Below are 26,021 nucleotides of genomic sequence, written 5' to 3'. Positions count from 1 at the left end.
CAAAGTACATAGAGAGTTACATACATACATACATACATACATACCTACATATATACATATATCTGAAAGCCTCGGGCAAACATGTGCGAGAGAGAAAGTGTGCTGGTAAGGGGGAAGGGGATGGAGAAAGAGAGGGAGAGAGGCCGCTTTGTTTGGCGGGAACAAATAGAAGTACAACAACACCAAATCACAGCTGCGGGCAGCGCTGTCGACATCGACTGCGGCGTCAACATAAAAACGCGCCGCCCGCTGGCATCTCTCCCCCCTCTCTCCCCCTTCGCGTTGCACACGCTGCTGCAACATTTGTTTTGACATTGTTGGCAGTTCTTTACCATCACCTATCCCGCTCGCTCCGTCAATCTGCCTGGCAATCCATTTTTTTGTGTGTGTGCTCAATGTGTTTGCCAGTGTTTGTGTTTGCTCTCGTACTCGCTGCGCTTTTTACCAATCTCCTTCGAGTGTAAAGTTTGAAATTAGTTTGGAAAAGTGTTGAAAAGACGCTCAGTCAGCGACACTTTCTCAATTCGTTGGGTTTGAGTTGACAGGATATCAAAACGGCTTAAAATGTATACATATGTATATGATAAGTATATTTCAGGAGAATTCAGTGACAGTCCCGATTGAGACGAATATCTTTAAACAATAGTTAAAAAGTTTGGTATGCTAGGTAGGGGTATTTCCATGTCGACATGTTTTTACATTGACTATATCCTGCAATCCTTTATTCCTTTAAACTGGATAAAATTGTTTGAAATAATACACCCGTTACTGATAAAGTAAAACTGTCACTAAAATCCTTTTCGACCAAATTTGGTTAAAAAATACTAATTATGTATATTTGTAATTTCCGATTGCCATTTTTAAAAGACAGAATCCTCAAAAATAACATTTCTTATGTCTTATAAGCAATTGTTGGGGCGCAACTGAAATCTATTCGGTTGAAATTCCTATATTAGGTAACACATTTTGTAAAATAACATTCAGTTCAGGAAACCAAAACCTGCCAGATTGACAACAAAAGTTAAGTAAGAAACTAAAGCCTAGTAATTCCTATAAGTTATAGTTAAATAAACTTTTTGAATAAAGTGTCAATAATCGTAAAAAGATAATTTTAACTGTCGCCGTTTAGAGGAAAACGTGTACAAACTTTTAAGAAGTCTTTTTCTTTGGTCCAAGAATTCGCAAGTAAGCGGGTAATGACTACCGAAGTTCAAGAAGTGGTTGGAGGGAAGAACTAAAATGTTGTTTAAGTAACCATTCCATAAAATCCCCAAGTGCGTCCACTATAAGATATCTCATGAATTGCAAATTTGCCTAGGCAAATGCTGCCTCAATCCTTCTGTTCCCCTGCCCATTCCCCGCAAATCGAACTTTTGGTTGGGTTGTTTTTTAAAGGTGGGGTATGTGTGGCCCTCCGTGTCAGAATCGTTTTGCATGGCGACCTACCTTTAATTGTCCTGCTCCTTAGAAATGCGGTCTGGACCTCCCCACTTTCCATCTCAACTCCAGGCTCTTTTGTGTGGAGCCGTTTACTTGCGGGCAAGTACGCCTTGGGGCGCAATAAAATGTTTAATAAATTGCAAAAGTGCGCCGAAAGTGGCGGAAAGGAAGCGGAAGCCAGTAAGGGAGAATATATATGGCTGGGAGTCAGGGAACACAGATGGCGCTGGTCAGGCGAAACAAGTCAATGACACATCGCAGATACAAACATATTCTAATGAAGCTTGAGTGGGGAACTCCAACTGCGGCGCACACACACACACGTTTTTTGGGCAACAGAGGGGGGCAGAAGGCGGGTCAGAGGCGGGGGCGTGTCACTGGGCGTAGCACTGGCGAGATGTTTGACTTGCTAGGCACGTAAAATGTATTGAATAATTACATTGGGCCGCCTAACGGCATACGAAATGAGCAGAAATCCGAGCTCGAATTCAAACTCAAACCGAAGTCAAAGTGGAGGCCGCGACAAGTGGCGGTCCGGACATTGGCCACGCCCCCCTGTCAGACCCCTCCCTCCTTCTCCCCTTCTCCCCTCTCCCACCTGCCTGGTGAACCTATCCTGCTGTCGAGTAATGAGCGCCACAGGAATTGGGAATTTCGAAACACAGCAGGAAATAAACATTTTCTGGTGACTACACCGCGACGAGAAGAAGAACGATAAAGATTGATGAATCCACAGAAATGCATTTCGGCCGACAATTGTTTTTCATTGGAACTCCGATTTGAAAAGGAGGGAGCAGGCCGATGGCCTTTAAGTAGTGCTAAAGTATCAATCAAAATGCGTGCGCTCGCTGGCAACAATCATGAAATTACATCGAAATTTTCGAATGCCCAGTCAAGGTGAAGAAGCCCCAACTTGAAACCGAATCCGCATCCCAAGTCTGGCATCGAATGCCTCAAGAGGCATCCGTAGAAAGAGCTGAGAAAACGGTTACCAAATCAGAGAAAACAAAGCGGGAACACAAAAGATGATTTATCATTACAGGAGGGAGGCAGAACGAAAGAACTGGTGGACTTACAAATTGAATTGCCAGAGGGGATCGGAAAAATTAGCTACGCGAGCACAGGCAAGAAAAGCATGTGGGAATGGCGAGTATTCGGTTTTATAAGACTACAGGCATAAGAATACCATAAAATGTTAAATATTAGTCTTACTTAAAAGGTTATAGCTGATCCGATTTTATTCGATAAACACAATTAAAATATAATAAGTTTAAGACATATTTAACTTTGAATGCTCAATGGATGTTTTCTTCGGATACATATATAATATTATCATCTAGTTCCAATTTGCTTGGCGATTGTGTGACTTAAATGAAAAGTGTTTTCCTGTAATTAGAATAAGACATAATTTGTCAGTCAAGCCACCCTCAAGTGACCATTCCGTTGCACAAAAAGCTTCCTTTTTTACGGATGGTTTTACGAGCTATTAGAAAACAATTATATTTGCTTTACCTGAGCGCCTTAAAACCCAATTTAATAAATGCCAAAGAAATTCTTTACAGAAGTTAAAGTCAATGTTTAAGTTTTAATTTATTTAAAATCAATTTACGCAAAATCTTGGCCAAATTCCCAGGAGCGGGCGGAGTAGGAGAACTGTTTCCGGACGGAATAAAAGAGCCAGCAAGGCACTGAAAAATCTTGCATAATTAAATTGTCCTGTTGCTGGTTTTAGTAAGTCTGTTTCTGTCTATATATCTGCCGAAAACTCAAACTCCCTCATTCTGTCTGTCTTATCTTCTCTCAGTCTACCTGCTTTCATTTGTTGCCTTATTGCTTGTGAAAATATTTGTCTAAAGCTCTTTGGCACTCAGAAAAACAATTTGAACTGCTTGAATTGAATTGAATTCAAAAATTTGAACTTTTGTTTTCCCGTTTTCTTGTGTTAAAAGTTAGATTTAAGCTTTGCAAGCCTATAAAATATTTCAGTTTAACACACAGTATTTTAGAATAATATGAATATGTTGTTAAGTATATTCGAAATATATTTTAGTTTTATTAAAAACCTAAAGAAAATAAAAAATAACTATACAAATAATTTTTTATTAAAATATATTATTATAAGCTATGGCTGTCAATCGAAATGTACAGGTTTTTCTGAGTGTGGCTGCGTATTCCGTTTGTTCACCATGCTCCTGGCAACATGCAACGTGCAACATGCCACACACTGTCAGTGTCTTTAATCCAGATGCGAGTGAAGCTAAATGTAGGCCCAGAAGGCAGTCGACAGGTGCTCCAGATCGAGTCTGAGCTGGGTTTTCGGGGTTTGCGGTTCAGGGCCATATCCACACACAATTACTGTGTTTACTTCTAGTTTTATTGCCAAAGCACCCGCTTCTCTTCAGTTAATTAAAGCTTGCCGGCAAGTGGAGAATCTTTGGGGTTCGAAGTGAGTGCGTGTGTGGCACTCCAGTTTGGGATTAGTCAGTGGGGCAGAAAATCCAAAGCAATTTGATTGGGGCTTTATGCGCATTCCGCATTTTATTTGAGTGGTGACCCCGACATGCAGCGTTCGCAGACAATTCCATTAACATTAAATGTTAATAAACGGCAGAGAGGTCCAAAGATTCCTCAACTGTCGTTCTTCGAATTGGGAAATGGGACCAGCCAAAGATCAGAGCTGGCGATGGGTCCCAGCTGATAAATTCATTTAATGCTCAGGGAACGGGAACCCAGAAAACACGAAGACGGCCTGAGGACCAATGTGGGGTAGGCAATGGCAACTGAAATTCGATATCATTTTGGGGGATGACGATGGTGATGTGTGCCCGATTGTGATAGTTATTACTGTTGGTGTTCCCATTATTGATGTTGCCTGGTGTCATTGTTGCTGTTGCCGCTTTGTTACTGCTGCTGTCATGCGGGGTTTCCCCTCAGGCCATCGCAGACTTACAAATGATTTTGATTTCAATTTTTTTCCCTTTTTGTTTGCCACCAACTATAACAACGCACCCCTCCACGCGGGAGATACAATTGAGGAGAATTTGACGAGGGGGAGGGAAAACTTTTATGTTACAATTTTCCATTAATACCACAGAATAGAGGCAGAGTTTGTGGGCAGACTTGACTGCGAAGTGAGGAGCTGGTGGTCTCCCACTGGGTTGCTCTGGACGAAAGTTAATAAATTCAAACACTTGAAACTCCATTTTTCTATATTATATTTCAACAAGAAAGGAAAGCTAACTTCGGGCGGAGCCGAAGTTGAAATACCCTTGCAGAATATTCTGCAAATTATATTCTCCAAAATCATTCATAATGCATTCTTAATACTCATAAAAAATCCCAACTTCCTAACTTTAAAAACACCAAAGTTATGGCATTTCCAATCGTTCAGTTATATGGCAGTTATATAATATAGTCGGCCGATCCTTATGAAATTTAATATGTCGGATTGATTAGGCAAAAATAAAACCCATAGAAAATCCCAACTTCCTAACTTAACAAACACCAAAGTTATGGCATTTCCGATCAATCAGTTATATGGCAGCTATAAGATATAGTCGGCCGATCCTTATGAAATTTGGTACGTCTGATTGATTGGCCAAATATAAAACCCATAGAAAATCCCAACTTCCTAACTTTACAAACACCAAAGTTATGGCATTTCCGATCAATCAGTTATATGGCAGCTATAAGATATAGTCGGCCGATCCTTATGAAATTTGGTACGTCGGATTGATTGGCCAAATATAAAACCCATAGAAAATCCCAACTTCCTAACTTTACAAACACCAAAGTTATGGCATTTCCGATCAATCAGTTATATGGCAGCTATAAGATATAGTCGGCCGATCCTTATGAAATTTGGTACGTCGGATTGATTGGCAAAATATAAAACCCATAGAAAGTCCCAACTTCCTAACCTAACAAACAGCAGAGTTATGGCATTTCCGATCAATCAGTTATATGGCAGCTATAGGATATAGTCGGCCGATCCCGGCCGTTCCGACTTATATACTGCGTGCAAAGGAAAGAAGGGTGTGTGCAAAGTTTCAATTCGATATCTTTAAAACTGAGAGACTAGTTCGCGTAGAAACAGACAGACGGACAGACAGACGGACAGACGGACAGACGGACAGACGGACAGACGGACAGACGGACAGACGGACAGACGGACATGGCTATATCAACTCAGGAGGTGATCCTGATCAAGAATATATATACTTTATAGGGTCGGAGATGTCTCCTTCACTGCGTTGCACACTTTTGACCAAAATTATAATACCCTCTGCAAGGGTATAAAAAGGAGTACGATTCCCGAACAAGAGTGCACAGGACGATAAAGGAGTAGAAAAAGCCATGGAAAAACCGGTCACCCAGGCACTCAACTTCCCGGCTACACTGGCGAAGTCACAAGAATTTACATATGAATGCCGGGAACGGAATCAAAGTGGGTAGGTGGATCGGGTATACCTCCAAGGAGCACTCACACATGACGTGTGGCCATAGACACCACTCACCCACAGATGACTCACATGCACTCGTCGTCGTCGGGCATTTTCAATTGCTAGTGAAGTATTAATGGCAGCATTTGAATAACAATGCGAATGCCGAGTCAGTCCGGCAGATTCTGCAATTCAAATGGAAACGACTGCCATGTCCCCAGAGATCCACAACCTCCTAGAACAAGTGCTGCAATTAGATCAAATTCGGGGGCTAATTTGAGGTGCATACTCAGACTGACATATCCATTGTTCCTATTAAGAACGTAGGGTACTCAATTGTCAAATCAATTTAACAAAGCAATCAAGTTTTTCAACCTCTTTTTAAAAATTCATTGAACAAAGTCGGAATGGAAACCTGTGTGTACATGAGATTTTTATTTTGTTATCTCTCAAATAACTTTAATAAATGTGTGTTTGATAACTCCTTGAACTGGACATTTTTATCAACTTCTTAATGTGGAATTATCTTCTCAAATACAGTGATGACGTACACGCCCCTTTTTATTTTAATCTTTCCCGAGATTGTTCCAAGGAATACAATGGTGCCAAGGGGATTACTCCTAGAATGTTACAAAGATTTTAAAAATGCACTTTTGCTGTCCATAGCGTCACCACCTTAATGTGAATCGTTATTAATGTGGACTCTTGGCTTCCTCTGCATACTGAATACCGCTCTTCAGAGGCGATTTCCAGGAACCTTCGACCGATGCCAGCCCACGTAGCATAATGAGCACAGATTTCAGGCGAATTTCGCCAGCTGAGGAAGAATTCACTAAAGATCAGCTGAATCAGTTTGTGGCTGCCCTGAAATATGCAAACGTCATTCGGATGCTGTTAATTATGGACGTGCGTTCCGACTGATAGCTGCATCTTGAAGGGAATCCATGTTGGGAGTGTATGTGTGTCGATAAAAAAGTATACTGTTTGTCTAGGAAACTGGGTTTTTATTCATTAATTTTTGACATTTACACAAAAAAACCGAAATTCTAGTTTTTTCGTATGATATGTCATCTTGCGCAACCAATTCTTTGGCAATTGTCCTACTGTTTTTTTCCAGGTAAGTTATCCCTTGTTGATTTGTATTCCCAAAATCTCTGATTCTTATAATTCCACCAGGCATTCTTGGTCAGTGCGTCGATTGTAACGAGCTTACATCGAGTCGTATTGCTGTCTATTTTCACCCGAGCTTGGGTGTCACTTGGCCCTCAACCCAAGTGTCTTCGATTACGAGAAGCTACCTGTCAGTAGATGCGGTGACTGTGTTGAGCACTGCCAATGCTGCAACAAGGGCGCCCCACCTGTCCAGTCCTGGACACAGGTCCCTCTTCTGGAGATTTTTGCCTTGTTGACCCAGGCGATATTCCTTGGAAGGTGAATTAAGAAGTCCAGGCTGGAGGTGGTGCGAACCTTATTGAATTCCGAACAAAGAATTGTATACTAGAGGATCATATACTACTTTACAAATCTCACGGGGTGCCTCAAGTTCAAAGAAAGTTCAAAACTAGAAAACCCTTATTTGTTTAGCTAAAAGTAAATGTTTTACAAGTAAGAGTACTGCAAAACTGAAGTCGATTCCATGTCCTTTGGTAAATACAATTTAGTGATTGAACCATTTGACCGTCCAATGCCATCTCTTAGTTCGTGAAAATGCCTAGAGTCCAGAGACGGCTGGTGGTACGTGACTGGGAACATTATTGTTTGCTTATCTACACCTAATTGCTTCTGGCTACACTTAATAATATGGCACTGGCATAGCCACAACGTCATCGTCATCGTCGTCATGGCGAAGTCAACTCCACCCCCGTCGGAAAATAAGGTGGAGGAGGTCTTGCTTGTTTGTTCGGTTTCCCACTTTGCGTTGGTCTACTCGCCGCTTTTTTCATTCAGCCCGAGATTTGTTGCACCATAAAAAGGGCTTCTCGAGATTCTTTCCCCTCGGCCCGCCGATTCCCCGCCGCCGCACTTCTCCCCAGGTTATTGTGTTCCATCAGAGGCAGTGAGATTCGGAGCCGGGTCCGTGGCTATTTGTTTGCCCATCCGTCGTCCGTTGTGCTGTCTTCTTGTTGTTTCTTGCCCTGCTCTTCTCGTTCTTTTCGCTTTTTCAATTTGGTGGGATGAAAAATTTCATTGGAATTGGTTTTTATTGTGGAGCCCCCTTCTGATGGATTTCTTTTTTCGGTAGGTACAAATTGTGTGACGCTAATGGAGCATGCGGGCGGGCGAGGGTCTTCGATTTTCCAGCGAAAGATGTTGGACATCAGACAGAGACATGCCTCATTAGCTGAGAAATTAAAGTCGTTTCGATCACCTTAAACTATTGAAACACTAACAATTGGATAGGAAACTTTGTGTTTAATTTCTAAGGACCATTAGGACGGTCGGTTCGGAGAATAAAATCATATTATTTTTCCAATTTTCCATTTCATTTTCCCCTTGGCATTTTCATCCATTTCGATGCCATCTATCTTGAGTGCTAATTGTTACGAATTTCCTACCACCTAAATGGAGTGGGGTTTGCGGGATAGGGGATGCTTTCAGTGGCTGTCCACAGTTTGCCCAACTCAAGAGGAGCAAAGGAAAGGAAGCTGGGAAGAGCAGTGGAAAATTCCGGGCTCTCTTGTTTCTCTCCATCCCTTTGCCTTTTCCCAGTTTTGCCCCTCATCCGTGTGTCGATGCATTCGTCGCAATGTGACAATTGCTAATTTAGCTGTGCGACCCGCCCTGCCCCCAACTGCAATTGGGGGCGTGGTCCAGGAAGTGCGTGACTCGACTGACTTGCAGTCTATGGGAATATCAATTGAAAAGGGGGCGGGAAGAATGGACGGGAATGGGGGGATGAGCGGCTGGTCTATGAACAATAATCAGGCTAATAAACATTTCATTCACAGGCCTCATTGAGCAGGGCCAATGATAACAACAACACGATGGCTGTCTGCATATGCCAAATGCTGAATAGGAGCCACGAAAACAAAGGCCCCCTTTTGCCTCTGCCCCTGCGGAAAACATATGGGGGCAGACAAGACGATTGCTTTCGTTTTCATCGTTTGGCTGTCATAATACGAGGCTCCAGACATAAACCGGAAATTATTGTTTTGGCTTTCTTTTCTCGGCCACAAAAGTTTTGCTTCGATTACGATAAGAAATCTGGGGGTGTTTATCCTAATTAGAAGGGAGAAATATTGTTGAGGCTTATACTTATCAAGTTGGTGGTCCATTTTATGAGCCCATTTACAAGTTACGACTTCACTAACCTGAAACGGAAAAGAAAATATGAAGTTTAGTGTTTTTCAGAACTTATTTGATTCAATTCTATTACAAGAAGAACTTAAAGAGGGTTACAAACGCAAAAGCACTCCCCTAAAATCACTTTTCCGCTGTAAACAGGCCAGACATCTGCACGTTGCAATCAAAGCAAGAACAATAGAACCACCTACAGACAGTCTCCAAACCCTTCAGCCTTCTATCCCATAAACTGGTTAATCCCACGCAAGCCCTAACGATTAACCAAGCCGAACCGAACCGAAACCCAAAAACAAACCCAATTCCAAACTCCAGCCAAGCCGAACCGCAATGAAAATTGCAGCCCAAAAGGAGTCCAGATAGGAACTGCAGATATCAATGTGGCAGGAGACGCAGATATAGCGACAGTAACGCCACCATAAACGCTGCCAGTAACAGTAACAGACAGAAAAAAACCGGGAACGGTAACAAAAGGCACGACTAAATGTGGGCTTCAAAGGAAAGTAAAAGAATTCCAATTAAAGCAATAGGAACAGGCAGCGAATAGAACGGAGGTTGGAAAATCTCGTTCAGGAATCATACAGACTTCCGATTTGGTTTTCAATTTCATAAAAAAGTATACTCTCCAGTGCACTGACCAAGTCACATCAGGATATAGCTTAATAATGTCCTTAAGTCCTCCAAATTCGCTGAATTATTTCAAAATATATTCCATATCATCTTTAAAACCTTTTATATATCATTAAAAATAGTATAATGGAATTGCTTCTTAATTAACATTGATATAAATAAAAGGAATATACAGACTATGCCTGATTTATAACTCTATCGAATGCAAATTATCCACTTTTAATAAGTGTAAAACACTTCAGGAAATAAACATTAAACTTTTTTATTTCTTGGCACTTTTTAATCGCTTATTTTACAGGAGATAATATTGTTTTTAGGTTTTAAACTAATTTTTAATCTTTAATGTAAAGTTTTGTTAGCACGCAAACGGAAGTGAACCCATTCAACATGGGAAAATAAAAGGGCAATGGGCAACAGGAAGGTCAAAGGGTAGGGGTCAGTCAAAAAGTCATCCCGCGGGTAGGCGGTACTATGGGAAATCCAAAGCAGTCAGCCATCTCAAATAAGCATATAGATGGGATTAAAGTTTACAAAGACCAACAAATAGCAACAGCATCGTTAACAACAAAATGAAAAAGAATAAGCAACGGAAAAGTTTTTAATACCCTGACAATAGAGGTTTTGAAACACAAAAGAGCTTGCAAAATTAGGCAAAAATCGTAAAAATGTTACTATTATTTAAGGTAAATTTTAGGGTAATTTTTATTGAAAAATATAGGGATATATAATGAATATTTTTTCATAAACGAAAATCATATTGTTTGCAACTGTCAAAAAACTTCCTCATAATATCTAGTTATCTACAAATATTAAGTTTAGTTTTATGTAATGTTAAAGACTTTGGAGCGAAAAAGTGTTAAATACTAGTTTAATTATCTTTTTATTTCCATATTTCTTTCGAACGATGTCAAGATTAAAGGACACATATTTATTTGTATATACAGAAAATGGCAGATTTTAAATATTTTGATTTGTTTCAAACTTGACGGAAAAAGAAAAGTACCCTTCTAGGAAAGGCAATCAAAATTGCATATCCAATGAGCGGAAGAGCGGAAGTGGCAAATGCAATAAAAAGGAGGCGGGAGAACCACGCCAACTGTCAAAACTCCCACGATGTCCGAATCTGCACTGAACAAAACGAACAAGCCTCGCACTCCGAAAGACGGGGCGTGCAACCCCTTGAGTGAGTTAAACAGAGGCGAACCCTGTCGAACGAACGGCGGTCGATTGGTTTGCAACAATACCAACATCTGAAGGGTTAGCACGTGGTCCACATCCAGCACAGCTGCACATCCACATCCACATCCACGTTCGTGCCGGGGTTCAGCTGGGTGTGCTCCTGATCCAGGTCCTGCTTGGGCATTTTGTATATTCAATTAACGCCCGCTTCCATGTCGAACACTTCCCCTAGTTGGGGCTCTGAGCTGGCAGGATTGGGTGGTTTCTATGGGGTAGAGCTCCTGCAAACCCACTTGTTTGCATTTCTAATGCAATTTGCGGCTGCAACGCTTTTGTTGCCCTGAACTGCCCTGCACCCAAATTGTGTGGCGTGTCGTGTCCATTAGCACCTCAACGCTCATAATACATATTCATTAATGCCCATCACGACTCCCTCGTCACTACCCCACCGTCGATCCTGAACACGTGGCCGCCAAGCGAGGGTTTAATTAACCTCCAAGGGGAGCTACCTTATCCGGGGTCAATCGCTTTAACTGCAGTGTGGCAGATACACATTTTCACCCATCCAAAACCACCTCTTTCTTATCCTTTAACCGGAAACCGTAGCTCTTCGAGTCACCGCAAAATGTTCTCATTCATTAAACTTTTGGGAAACGTAAAGCATAGTACCAGCCCCAAGTCAAACTTGATTGACTATTGTAATTGCTGTCCACCCCCCTCAAACCCCCTTCCAAAACACGAAATTCAAACCCAGAGATTTTGCCTGGGACAATCCGTTGGACTTGCTCCTTTTTTGTCTTACACATTAGTTAAAGCTTGCGGGCAGATTAACAACAAATAACTAACAAACACAACAAAACACTTAAGCGAAACACTTTTAATTTTACAGTACGGTTGGGATGTTATCCAGTGGGGAGGGGGGAGTGTAACCCCTTTTGTGGGTTAGTTGGGGGCGAACTTGAAACTGATGCCCGGCACGTGGTCGTGAGAAGAACATGACGCCCTCGGAGAGCAGACACAAAAGACAGACAGCCGAAAAACGGGCATAAGACTGGGTATTCGGCACTATTTAAATGCGATTTTCAGGCTGTGGCGAACAGGGGGTAGTCGAATTTAAATTGGGGGGAGGGGAGGGGGGGGAGGAGGGCAGGGCACCCTGAGCCGTCGGCACGCGCACAAATTAGTGAGCAGCAGATATGAAAGACTGGGCTCGTGCCATTCACTCATTCAGTCACTCGCATTCCCAACAGCAACAACAACAATGGGGTTGCGTATAATCAAAAATTAACATAACAATACTGTGCGCCGAGCAACAACAACTACAAAAGGAGAAAGAAAGACAGGCAATGTACTGCCGAGGCAGAAATACAAAAATACACGAATATCGAGATGAATTCGCACATGGCAAGAACTTAAAGCTAAGACTTCGATATCGACTGGGCACATAATGAAAGGGTTGGCTCAGGCAATGGGAATGCGATGCGATCAGGCCAGGGGTCTGGTGCTGAAGGTGAAAAAAGGGAGAAGAGTGCTTAAGCACCCAAGCTAAGGACAGACCTTTAAGCCCGGCGGTCCAACCAGGAAAGCAGCCTGGCTTCATCTTCTCAACTCTACACACAGAAAAACATTTCTGATAATGAGCAAAGATATTTGTATTTCTTAAGAAAGTGTTAGGTACTCGTATGATCAGTAAATTATATTTTAAAACACTTTACATAGCTTATAAACCGTAGGTGCTAAAATTTGTAATGTTTCTCCTTCGATTTTTTACTTAGCTCTTTGGATGTCATTGTTCATGCAAACAGATATATAATAATGGGGTTGGAAAACCGTTTCCAATAAACGTATGTTCCTAATTTTCAAGACTTGATTTTAACCAAAGATTTATGGGGTGTTACTAATAAAAATATTTTGTTCTTTTCGGCAACCAACTAAGATTAGCATATAAGGTTAAGCGTTAATAGTAGTTCAATATTGGATCAACTGTAATATTTTTTGGGATTTTTTGTATAGGTTTTTGTTTCAGTGCACTGAACACACGACGGGTAGACAAACAGAGGGAGGCAGAAAGAGAGAGTGAGCTGGGGAGACAGAGACAGAGCAGACAGGCACGCACACAGCCGCACAATTCGATAAAGAAAATTCCCAGCGGGCACTTAATTTACTGCTTGGCGTTCCATTTCATGTCCATTTCCCAGGCGTTCCCCTCACGCGGCGGTGAATACGCACTGTTGCCGCTTTTCTCCGTCTGAAGGATCTTGTTTTGCTATAAATATTTATCGAGCTCAGAACTAATATTATTAAATTAGACTATTTCATATATATATTCTCCTAAGTCATAATCATTTCACGTAACAAATCTCTCTCTCCTCTTTGGATTTTGATTATCAGAACCATCATTTAGCAGATAGCCTTGATCAATGACTTATTATCTTATCTTCTTAACATTAATATAATCCTCATCGTTATAATTGTATTATCTAAAAATATAATCAATTCTTAATCGTACTTATGTAGGTCCAACTCCTTTTTTGTTACCAGCAGTTATAGAAATTTACACAGTGCGATTCTAATAAATCTTTTTAGTCAAGGTCTCAAGGGAGGTATAACTTATTTTCCTCTCCTGATTTTTAATGATTCTACAAAAGTCAACGCTGTGTCATTGTGTTTCGGTTAGTTTCGGACCCCGTCGCCTGTAGATCCATTTGCATACATTCGATCCAACGCTTGAGTTCGTGTTTCATGGTTTGCAAACTGATTTCTTTTGCAGGGGAACTGACTTTTCGTCCTTCCCCCTCCTCATCACCATCCTTATCCTCCTTCCCCTGACTTCTCCGATTTCCCTGCCACGCGTGTCGCACACCCCGCAACTGAAAAGCCAACGAGGCCAGCGTAATCATCATAATAAGAGCGAGTAAGAGCGAGCATTATGATAATAATAGTGTGCCAAATGCCCAGGCCCAGGGTTTCAGGGTTTTTTCTGGGTCCTTTCAGGGTTGCTTGGCTGCCGCGACCAAGGGTTGCCGCGTCCTCAACTTTAGCTTCAAGTTGAGAGTGTGTTGTGTTTAGTTTTTAAAAATATTTGAGTTATTTGTGGAATGCATTTGGATGAGTTCGGTTTTAATCATTTGTTGTTTTTTATGGATGCTTAAAGCGGCTTTCAGGGGCACAACAATGAAAACGTTCCTCTCACGAAATGGCAGTGATCTATTCGCGTGAGTGTGCGAGGAATGTCGAGGGTCTTCCAAAAGGGTGGAAAGTCTGAAAACAGGGACTGTGAACTCAAGGATGATATTTTATATATATCCAGCTGGCACCATATATTAGCTATAAGGACATGACAAAAAAATTATATTCCTGAGGTAAGTGAATGGGGAGGAAGAGAAGGTTTCCAAGTGAATTAACAAAAAAATTAAAAAAAAATATTTTGATTGCATTTGGTACCCGAAGCTGCTTTAATGCATGTTTTCTTAAGTGTATATTATTAATAGAATGTGTTTTATTTTAATGGTATGTTATAGAGGAATACCTACTTAAGACCTTTTAAAAATGTCGTTTTTCATTTATATATTTATATTGCATTTAAAATGTTTTAAATGTGATTGCCTTTGGTGCTAGTAACATGCCCTCTAATGTAGTTTTGTCTAAACGGGGGTAGGGACATTTTGAATAGCTAAAGTCTGAATGAAATTAAATCCTGGATACCCTTATCCGAGAACAAGCTCGTGTGAGACAGCTGATACATCAGGTAGATAACGAATTAATCAGCACCAGCCGTAATCAAATTTCTGCTTCAGTTTTCAGGTATTTTAAAGCTAGAATAACCAAAGTGATTTGTTTGAGGAATCCCCTTCAAGGGCTTACGCATGTGGCAGTCTAATCCTATTTCAGCCTACCTCTACTCCTGCCACTCCTCCGATTCCCTCCACTCTTTGAACTTCACTTCCACATCACTGGCTCTAGAATAGGAGATGAGGCAAGAAGCCGCTTCTGTTCTCATTCATTCATCTCACTCGAGACAAAATCAAAATTCAACTAATTTGCATTTTCGATTTGCATATTTACACAGAATCAGCCTATCGTCGGGTGCAGTCCGTTCATCTCTCCATTCACCAACTCCATGCAAATGTTCCGTCATTGAAATTAAATTGATTGCAAATACTGAAGATTGACTTGAAGTGGGGATAGCCGACAAAGATGCGGATGCTGATGAGGATGGAGATCTGAGGGAAAAAGCTGGCTGGCTCCATGTTGATTTTTGATAACTTTTCGGGACTGGTTTCCAGCTGCACCCTCAGGTAAAGTCAAAGTCAGGCCCTGTAATTGCAGTTTGTGTGCTGAAGGGTTGATCGGGTTGCAATTGTGCCAAATGCCATTAATGAAAATCACAAACACCGTCGTCCCTCCACCCGAATTCAAATACGAATCCAAGCTCGAACCCGAACCCTTAACCCCCGGCACATGGCACGAAAACGCCACCCTAATTTGAAATTAAGCAGCCTTTGTGTGGATGGGGTTAAAGGGTGTGCAAAATGCATTACACAAGATGCGTTAATGGAAAGCCAAAAAGAATGGAGGGAGTAGAGCTGCCACTCAACGCGGACAACCTGTCCCTCCTTAGCAAGGAAGTCCTTTGAACAGGGACAAAGTTAAACACAAGAATCATTTCAAGTCTGAAAAAGTTGGGCGGTCAGGTCACTTGGACTATTTAATAAACTTTATTTGACTGCCATCCACTCGTCGCTCCAGAAAACTTGCACAGAACTTTCGGAAATTGGCACAGCCCAAATCAGTTGCGAAACAAGTTGATTGAACAATTTATCAAGCGCCTAGCGAGCAGAAGGCAAACATCTGAAGGACAGGGTGGGATGTGAAATTGAATGGGGTTGGGTTTGGGTGCTCATGTCATGAGCCAGCAAAAAAAAATGACAGCACGCGTCCATCTCCGACTTACTTTCTTACTCGAGGCTCAACCCCTGGCCCATCAGTGTTTACTTTGCCGGGATTTGATGCTGCCACCCCAGAGCTGCTGCTGCTTAAATTTATCTAAACAAATTGGAAAATTTTATAAAAATTGGTTTATGATGCTGACATTTGTACGGCATCCGGAAGGATGGAAGGGGAAGGAACAGAAGGATGTTGTCAGGCAAATAACAGAAACCAATCCAAACAAGAGCCAAAGAGGAAAAGTGCAGCGAAGCGTTCAGGGAGTGGGCTTAGGGTTTCAGTGGGTGTGAGCTTAAGACGCCAAGGTGCCAAGGGGTTTCCTCTAAATCAGAGAGTGCTTCCAAAACCCAACAGGTGAAGCTGCTGATGGCGCCATCAATAACGAGCTGACAGCGACATTCGCAAGTGGATGAGTGAAACAAATCAATAAGCCGGAGATGGATCCAAGTGTCACAGGGAATCGAATCGCAGTCGGTGTAGAGCTCAAGCTGTTTGAATGATTTAAAGTGGGCCAAATCAGTGAAGAACTACCAAGCGATAGCGAATTTCAAGCTGTTAACTGGGTGTCGAGGCCCTAAACTTTTCATAACCCATTAAGGAAATTAATATCATTTTTATTTCCAGTTAAACTTAATTTCGCAATATAAATCCAATCTAAACGCTTTAAATTACGCCAGCCGACGGCAAGTCCCCAGTCATTAAATTGATAAATAACCAAAACTTTGCTCATAATCGCCTGCGAAGCGAGCTCGTCTTGAAGGAAACAACTTCGTGGGTGGGGGGTTGGAGCTAAACCAACAGCAACATGGCAGTAGAGCCAAACATTTATCAAGGACCAACAGTGGGAAAGGCCTCCTCGTCCAGATACTCTCCTCCTAATGTCTATGCCGCGTCTGGAAATGTTTGCTCTAACAATTTGCGGGTGTCCGGCCGGAGGAGGCGGGTCTCTAGCCGGATGGTGATCCATTTAAATTCCGCACATAAATTAACGCACTGCTTGCCTATATCTCACATATGTCGGCAGGCAGTCAACTATGGCCACCAACATGTCCCACTCCCGCTCCAGCTCATCTCTGCTCCTGATGCAGCCTTTCATCCTGATTGTGGTCCAGCCCCGAACCAGGTCCTGCATCCGTTTTGCCGCCTCATTGGGCGGATCGTTTGGGTGACTGACTGGACGACATATTGATGTATTGGCTGCCCGAATTGAATGACTGTCCTGGCCAAATCTTGTCAGCGCCCGAATGTTACTAATATCGAGAGCAACCCCGACAACCTGAACTGCCCGTGCTCCGCCGGTGGCTTCATTACTTTAAATGCTTTACACGTACAGTGTTTAGGATTCGGCGGAAACAGGGGCAGACAATGTGGCCAGGGTGCTCCTTCTCTTCTTCTTTTTTGGCAGGGGTGCGAGGGCAGGCACAAACGTTCCATTGATGCAGCCGACGCACGGCAAACGCATTTCGCACGCAATTCAATCTATTTCCCTTTGTCAGTCGCAATCTTTTTGTCACGGGCTGCGAGTGCGACTGATGAGAATGGATGATGTCGCCGAAGTTGCCGGCTCTTTTTTACGGTTCTCTGTAGTGAAAGCGAATGTTCGGAGGAGGATGGGCGTCCACCTCACTATTTGCTGATTACAATGGTGCCACATATTGCTTTTATGGCGCAGTGCTGAGGGAAATACGACACGTGTAGATGGATAATAATCAGCATACAAGGCTTTCTCTTGAGCAAAACGGACTACATTTTGATCAGAAACTTAAATAAAAAACACCGAAAAGGCAAAGAAGATCATTAAAAAACATCATGTTCGATTTAGATTGGATAACGTTAAAGACTAAAAATCACATGTACTTATATTCCAGTTCAATAAAGCAAAATTACTAAGCTAGGTGATTTACGACGAAACAAGATTAAAATCATGTCGTCAATATAAATAAAGTTTTAATGATATGCTTGGAATGTGATATTATATCTTTTTTACTTCCTTTTTTTCATGAGATACCCAGTTTTATATACGCCATACCAATTACTCCACTTATGGTTCCATTTCAGAGACTTTTGCACATCCCAGTCCAATATAATTCCCCCATTGCTGACTTCGCAGAAGTTCTTCCCAGAAGTTATTCCCCTTTTTTCCACTCACCACAAAACGTTCTCCATTGGCATAGCTCTCTCCTAACGAAATTAAAGTCTTTCAATCAGAATGTGTCCATGTGTGTTGCATGCCACTTAAAGTTGAACAAGACTTTGGGGGTAAAACTATAAAAAAGTGTTACACGGACAATTAAGTTTTTATGAAGCATTTCCGCTAGGTGGCGCTTGTGAGCAGGCAAGTAAACAACGAGCACGAAAACAAGTGCACACACACAAAAGTACATACAAACTCATATGCGGAGAAATACTTTGACTTTCTTTCTAAAAGCAGGGTGAAAGCATGAGGAGAAAGAGAAAGAGTCAGAAAAGTGGGGGGTGCACTGACCATGTACACAAAAGTACTTGTATGTGTTGGTCTTTTTGTTGGCTATTTCTATTTAAATACATTTTAATTAGTATTTATTGTTTTTTCAGACTTTACGGCGCCGTCATGAACAGAACAAAAAGCGAACACGACCCTGCCTAGCACTTAGCCCTTGCCAAATTAGACATGCAACAATAATGACAGCGGCAACAAGGGGTTAAGTTAATTCGAAGGCACGCACACACACAGGGATCCAAAGGACCCCACCCAAAAACTGATCCAGTGCTACCCATCTATCCCCCCTCCCCATGAAAAATCCCAATCAGAGCTGCTTCTTTTCTGGCCTCTCTTTCGGCGGAGCAATTAACTACGCTTTGATTAACACTCCACACATCCGAACGCTGCTGGCGGCCGTTGACAAGGACGACGACAGCTCAACCACCCACCGACCCATCAGACTGCCACCCCCCACCCACCGCCCACTGCCCCAGCAGAAGCCCCTTAGCCGCTGTCTGTTAAGTAACAGCTGTCAATTACACCCGCGCCAGCTTAGGCGCTGTTAAGGCAGCGCTCGACAGTCCTTTGCACTTGGCTTGTCGGGAATTCCGGAGTCGGTCCCGGCCTCTGTCGTCGGGAACCCCAAATCGGACTCCGCGTCCAACGATTCAAAGTTGGGACGTACACTGTGATTAAATAGTCGACATTAAGCCATCTATAATCGAAATTATAAAGATATAGTGACTTGGTTTGAGAAGGGTTTACTATACTAGGCAATTTATTTTCGAGTGCCTATGGTTCTTCATTATTCAGTGTTAACATTTCGCCTTGTATTTAAAAATTTGAAAACCAAATCAGCAGAGAATTAACTCGAAAACAAATTGTTTATCCTGTTTTCAAGACAACCGAAGTTTCAAAAATTTTTTAAATTTTTTGTTCGGTCTTTTATTTTGAATACCAATGAAAACAAATCGATATAGATTCAAAAAACCATGCAGTTACATGGCTTTCTTTAAATGGTTTTTGACATAAATGAAATGTAACAGTTTTTCAAATAAAAAAATTTTGATTTATTTTTAAATATTGTTACTTATTATTTTCAAATCTTGTCATCAGGTTTTTATTTATTTTGAAGGTTTGTTGTCACATGCCTATCTTTAAAAGGTTATTGACAAAATTAAATGAAATAAACAGAGTTTTACAAATAAAAAAAATTATGATTTATTTTTGAATCTTGTTACTCATTATTTTCAAATCTTGTTATAAGGTTTTTATTTATTTTAAAGGGTGTAATTAAGTAAATGTTCAGCAAAACTAATTTTAGTTGGTATCTATACCGGGAAGGGCAGATATTTCTGTGAAATTGTATTTTTACATTTTGAGCTATAATTTTGTGCAGTGTGACTGTCGCTTGGTGGTAATTAAAGTGCACTTCGTGCTTTTGGCTTAGTTCGTGCGCCATCGACTGGCACTTTGTTAAGTCTCGACCTCCCCGTCGCTCCTTCTCCAATTCCCGCCGTTGACTTCCGTTGGCGCTTAACGGATGTGTCGCTTTGGGTTGTACTGTAATAAGTTATGACACTTATAGCGCCCACTGTGCGTGGGCCGTGTTGCCCCAAAGTGTACAAAGTGTAAATGAGTACTAGTGTACTAGTGTGAGCACGGATGTAAGAGCCACCCCTTTGTGTTTTGGCCACAAGAAGTTCATTGAAGCGCATAATCGCATGTTAAATGTGTTGTAATTAAAATATTAATTTCTTGGTTCTTGTGCCCGTCTCATCAGTCGGTAGTTGGTTCCCCCGATCCACTGCCCCTTCCCCACACCGCTCCCCGTCACCATCAATCCCATCAACGTCGTAATCAGCATCATGGAAACCATAATCATCCACAATACCGTCGTCGTCACCGTCTGCTGCCTTGTGGTTTTTCGGCTGTTCTGTAATTATAGTTTTCTGCATTTCTTCTGCCTTACATGAAACTTGTGTAGAAAGGGGCACACATAACTTTTTGTTTTGAAAAGTAAGAGTAGGATACGAAGAAAAAAGAAACATAACAAGGATTATGGATAGACAGACTGCTGAAAAGTTTTTCCAACTGAAACTTTGAGGAACTGAAACGCAGGAGTTTGGTAGATATTAGTTGATTATATCAGGTCTCCAGCAAATATATATTTTGAAATCAATACAGATCGTATAATTCGAGATTGTATGTAGCTGCTCTTAGGTCGCAAAAGATTTTAAGGAAATAATATCTAGGGCCAGACCCCAATCACGTTCAATTTGTTTGCCCTTTTCCATTATACAATTCAGTTTAAATTTCAGTAATGGAATTAAAAACTCACTTAACTTGACTGTTTACATTAGATCCATTACGAAACCCGTGAAGAGCACAAGCACAGACACCCTAAAAAAATATATATTACTTAGTCAGTGCCCTGAATTTTCCAATGGACGTTCAACCACCCAATCTTCGGCTGGCAAACTGCGGTGTTGTAATCGGATATAATTCCTGCTCTCCAGAGAACAGGCAGCCCGGGGCCAAAGCACTGGGTAAAAAATATAGCCATACATAGAGGACTAAAGACAAAGGCCTCTGGTCCAGGACACACATGGATCGGATCCCGTTTCTGGTTCTGGCCATGGCAACTAAGCCGTCAGACATTTGGGCTTTCACATTTGATTTTATAATAATAAAAAAAACAAAAATTGGAAAAAATGAAATAAAAAATATTCTACACGGATAACGAAAATTTCTGGGGCCCCAAGTGACACTGGCTTTGGGCTGATGAAAGGGGCGGAAGTGGTTGGGTGTTATAAACAAAAAATTAAGCGCATACGTGAGCTGCATGCGATTCGGAATCCTGTCCCTCTGGTCCTCCTCCTTTCTGTTTGCTGTCTGGTCTTTGCTAGTCTGGCCTTTTTGCTCATTATGTGCGATATAGAAAAAAGGAAAAGCCAAGAAAAGCGTTCCGAAATATGGCTGGGAACTACCCTCTCGTGTGTGTGAGTGTGTGTTATTGTTATTAAACGAATCCCCGGATCGAATTGAGCCCGGGTACGGTCTGTCTGGCTTTGGGTTTGCCAACCGTGCGTTGCCGGCATTTTGTAATCGAGACTGACCGCAATTGTATATCATTACCTGTCCCGTTTGCCCGTTAAAAGTCCGCAGACACTACTCCTCATTAGCGCTGGGCATCCAGATATAGGGTTTTGCCAGTTCAACGTGTCAATAGATAGGACATGACACCTAAACCTCAATAGCTGTTACTGCACCTATACTCATTTTATGACATTTCTGCCTCCACCGCTTTTCCTCTGTGTAATCTGGCCATGTTACGTTTTTTTCTCTCTAATTGTCCTGAGTCAGGAGTGGCAAAAAAAAAATTGCATTTCAATTCAATTCGTGATGTTTATCGGGCCTCTGGCAGTTGCCCGGACAACCCCCTTTGAGCGCCAACAGAGCCACAAGGAGAGCCAAATCTATTTTCCCGGCTTATCCACTCGCGACGTTGTGCCAACTAACAAATGGCTTTCATTTCACTTGACGACTTGCGGCAGATAAGCTTCAGACCCCGTCCTCTTCCCAGATCAAATGGAAATATTAGTAGACCAGCAGCTAGACGGAACTGGGACCCTTGTGCCTAGCCTCGATTTCGCTGCACGTGACCAAACCATTTCCCCTCTCGGTGTAATTTTCCGACGTGTACTTCACATGTCTATGTCCTGGCAAGGACTCTTGAGCCAACCCTGTAGTTGGTATTTTCACGGTTCGGTCTGGCATTTCCTTGGCTGACTGGCAATTACAATTTCATGCCTGGGCTTCGAACTCGCTTCGAACTCGCTTCTCACCTTAATCAAATTCTGTCATGCTGCTGTATAGGTATACATGTACTATTTGTATACTCCTGTTTCGTGTTTGTATAAATTATGTTAATGGCCATTTGTCGCTATTTTGGCCATTACCTTGTCAACTCTCAGAGTCTTGCCTCCATAAATAAATGGACAAATATGTAGGTTAATGAATATAAATGTCTTCATAAGGGTCTCAGTGATTTCTTCAAAGGCTCTAACGATTCCTTGTAAAAGAAAGAAGTTGCCATGGTAGATGTGTCAAGTGATATAGGCTTTGATACTGTCCATAAGTATTTCATTTACATTCTATGCATTAGTTATGCAAGGGACCGTAATCTTTATAAATAATACATTTTAGTTTTATTTCGTATAGAAATCGAATTTTGAGCGAATCACAAAATAGTTAATTTCTCTGATTAATTAGAAACATTTAGTAATCCTTCTTTCAATCATATTATTACATCAACTTCTTGTACTGTGCAAATGCAAACTTCTTAATTAAACCCTTTAACATCAACGGTTTCAAACCTAAAAAAAATTGAAGAAAAAAATTTGTTATTATAGAATTTTGAAAGCTAGTATGCGTTTGCCTGTTTTGTACGTTCAAAAATGATACAAAATGGCATTGCTTAAATTTTAAGAATAGTTTTCTAAAAACACGTACGTCGTGGGAAGATTTTGTGGCCAGGTTCGGCGTCTGTAACCGAAGTCTATCATTAAAGGAAATTCAATACTGACGTTCTCTTTTTCAATTAAAATTCGTTACAGAGATAACCTCTAAAACTAAAAAATCTTTCACATCTATAAGTAGATATTCCCCTTGAACTACATTTCCAGCCATTGAGCACTGGCCCGTACTTATCTGCTCGGAGTGCCTTATTGAATTGTGATTCATAAATAACATTTGTTTGATCCACCCATTGTGCCGCCCTCCTTGACAACCGAAAGGCGATTGGGATCGGCTCTAATGGCCCTAAAAGCCACCACCCATGAATGCTGCGCAGGGATATTCCAAGGAACGGAAACTGATAATCCTTTCCAAGTACACGCATGAAATGTGCCACATGCTGTGTGCAGTAAATGCAACATTTGTGTCCAAGGCCACCGAAAGCAGTTGTGGTGGTGCTTCTATCGGTGGTGGTTCAGGTCCCTTCCGGGTGTAAGAAGAGTCCGTGGAAATGAGCCGACAGCCGCGTGCACTGTAACTCAAAACAATTTGGGCAAACAATTCAAGTGGTTTGGGTGCGAGTTCGGGGACACGTGCAGGTCCTAATCCCGAAATTAGAGCGAGGACCGCGCCGCCAGAAAGGGATGGATGTATGGATGAAGCTAGACCAGCTGGGAAAATTTACCTGCAACGAAAAGAGGAGAATACCAGCGTTTTTAATTAAATCCCTCGCATTAAAACATAAAATTTGTGTGCGGTGCTATTACTTTAATGCTCTGTACATGTGTGCCCAGACCAAACCGGGCCAATTAGGATTCATAAATCCGGGTTCCGAACTTTTTACCAGCCACCAAATTGCAGGAAGCGCTGGACATAAAAACCATTTTGGGATCGAATGGACAACAAAAACACAGACTCAAATTGTTTGACAATTAAAAAGGGAGCAATCAAAATTTTGGACAACCAGCCAAAAGCCAGCAACCCAATGCGATATATATATAGATGTATTACACTGTAGCGGGCTCTTAATCAACAGGGATCTGAATGTGCCGAATTTGGCAGCAAAATAAGCGAAAAACGGCGCACAAATAAAAATGTAAATATTAATAAGCGTCAATATGCGTTCAACCATGGTAGAATCCTGTTCAGCTCAGCGACGGAGCCAGCGAATTTCAGGCAAACAAGCGAGCAAACAAACACAAATGCCGTCAGGACCTCCCCCTTCCCTCCTCCATTTCCCAACCTCCAACTCCTCATCCGTTCACCCCCAAACCTCAGTTCGAGCAACCCAGAACCGCACACAGGAACAGCAAGGAAAACATTCAGTCAGACGCCGAGGGGAGATGGTAATCTACCGCCACCCACACACCCACCCTTTCGCCCTAACCACCATATATACCCTGCCTGGAATTGGGTGCTGTTGTGCCACCCACTGAAACCGAACGCCGTACTCCTCGTCGTCGTCCTCGTCCTCGTCCTCGTCCTCGTAGTCGTCGTTTACCACTCGAGCGGACTCGGACGGAGTCGGTCGGACCAAACGCTAATGTGGGACTAAACGCGAGCCGGAGACCGAAACCGATTTCCGCCGCGGGGCCAATGGGTTCGAATCTGTCTACAGTGGGTTGAGCAACACACACAGCTGAATTGGGAAAACACAAGGGAGAAATCTGCGTTTCATAACTTATTAGTAATTATTTTGATTTTCAGAATAATTAAATTGTATTGCACAAGAAATTTCTACATTTTATTCCGATGCACAAATCCTTTAAACCTTAAGACAAGCCAGCAAAAATATAGAGGATTGACAGCTTAAATGTAAGAAGGATTTTGATAGCTATTATTGCTTAGAACAAGAAAGGAAAGCTAACTTCGGGCGGAACCGAAGTTGAAATACCCTTGCAGAATATTCTGCAAATTATATTCTCCAAAATTATTCATATGATGAATTCTTAATAACAAACACTAAAGTTATGGCATTTCCGATCAATCAGTTATATGGCAGCTATAAGATATAGTCGTCCGATCCTTATGAAATTTGGTAGGTTGGATTAATTGGCCAAATATATCACCCATAGAAAATCCCAACTTCCTAACTTAACAAACACCAAAGTTATGGCATTTCCGATCAATCAGTTATATAGCAGCTATAGGATATAGTCGGCCGATCCTTATGAAATTTGGTACGTCGGATTAATTGGCCAAATATAATACCCATAGAAAATCCCAACTTCCTAACTTTACAAACACGAAAGTTATGGCATTTCCGATCAATCAGTTATATGGCAGCTATAGGATATAGTCGGCCGATCCCGGCCGTTCCGACTTATATACTGCGTGCAAAGGAAAGAAGGGTGTGTGCAAAGTTTCAATCCGATAGCTTTAAAACTGAGAGACTAGTTTGCGTAGAAACAGACAGACGGACAGACGGACATGGCTATATCAACTCAGGAGGTGATCCTGATCAAGAATATATATACTTTATAGGGTCGGAGATGTCTCCTTCACTGCGTTGCACACTTTTGACCAAAATTATAATACCCTCTGCAAGGGTATAAAAATACTTAGGTGCAAGTCTAAAAGAATATTTATCATATGTATTTATTTAAATAATTTGTTGGGGATGGGAGCCAAAGGTATTTATTGCAAAAGTTATCTTAACAATTTAAGGATTTAATCCCTAGAAGTAAAAAATATTTAAAAATTTCCAATTATGGTTTTTCTAAGTTATTGATCAAAAATTACATTATATAATGTTTTATTTTTAAGCCACGCAAGGGATGCTTTTACTATAGCCTCTTATACCTGTTGGAACCAACAAACCCATCTAGCACAGCATTGTGGTTTTAATGGTAGAGTTTATTAATTTAGGAATAATTTTCAGATATATAATATGCATTCGAAATCTAATATCTTTTTTCGTAATAAATTTCTTATTGTTCACATCCCTTCTGAGTTCCACTGTGTGGAAATCGCTGGCTGATTTTTTTTTGGCCGATCCCTTCCTACACACGCTCGAACACCACACCCTCCAAAGAACCCAATCGCCCGCCGGTGCCCGCCGCCATCATCATATCAACATCAAGTCATGGACTTTTGTGAAATGG

General features: G+C 41.6%; 1 protein-coding gene and 1 long non-coding RNA gene across 2 annotated transcripts in view; both read right to left on the bottom strand.

The window, feature by feature from the left end:
- LOC108053359 (zinc finger protein jing) overlaps window positions 1–26,021 on the bottom strand; it is a 134,207-nt gene that overhangs the window by 16,397 nt on the left and 91,789 nt on the right. The gene's annotated exons all lie outside the window — the stretch shown is intronic.
- On the bottom strand, window positions 6,298–6,871 carry LOC108053361. The gene is made up of 3 exons (XR_001769695.2): window positions 6,762–6,871; window positions 6,558–6,699; window positions 6,298–6,502 (listed from the first exon to the last, which is right to left on the bottom strand). It is a non-coding gene; the product is annotated as an uncharacterized LOC108053361 (long non-coding RNA).

Source organism: Drosophila rhopaloa, unplaced genomic scaffold (assembly GCF_018152115.1).
Source record: "Drosophila rhopaloa isolate 14029-0021.01 unplaced genomic scaffold, ASM1815211v1 contig_115, whole genome shotgun sequence".
Taxonomy (NCBI): Eukaryota; Metazoa; Arthropoda; class Insecta; order Diptera; family Drosophilidae; genus Drosophila; species Drosophila rhopaloa.
Note: the sequence above shows the minus strand (reverse complement) of the source record. Positions and strands in the feature narration are given on the sequence as shown.